This window comes from Mastomys coucha, unplaced genomic scaffold (assembly GCF_008632895.1).
Source record: "Mastomys coucha isolate ucsf_1 unplaced genomic scaffold, UCSF_Mcou_1 pScaffold22, whole genome shotgun sequence".
In the NCBI taxonomy this organism is placed as follows: domain Eukaryota; kingdom Metazoa; phylum Chordata; class Mammalia; order Rodentia; family Muridae; genus Mastomys; species Mastomys coucha.
Genome location: NW_022196905.1, coordinates 46624926 through 46625176, shown reverse-complemented (window position 1 = coordinate 46625176; position 251 = coordinate 46624926).

Genomic DNA, 251 nt, shown 5'->3' with positions numbered 1-251 from the left:
ATAACAATCCCAGGTGTATCAGCAAAAGCAATACAAACAACCATATGAATTCTCCTGGACTTTCCCCCAGAGAGAGCATATGCCTGACATTCACAATATTTAGAATCTAAGTTTATCTAGATAAACACATTTTGGCTTATTTATAATTTGGGGTTCTCTAATGGGATAAATAAGTGAAATTAAATTCATAAAATTAATTTTTCTTTCTTTTCTTTTTTTAGACAAAAGTTTTGTGTAGCGCAGGCTGCCCT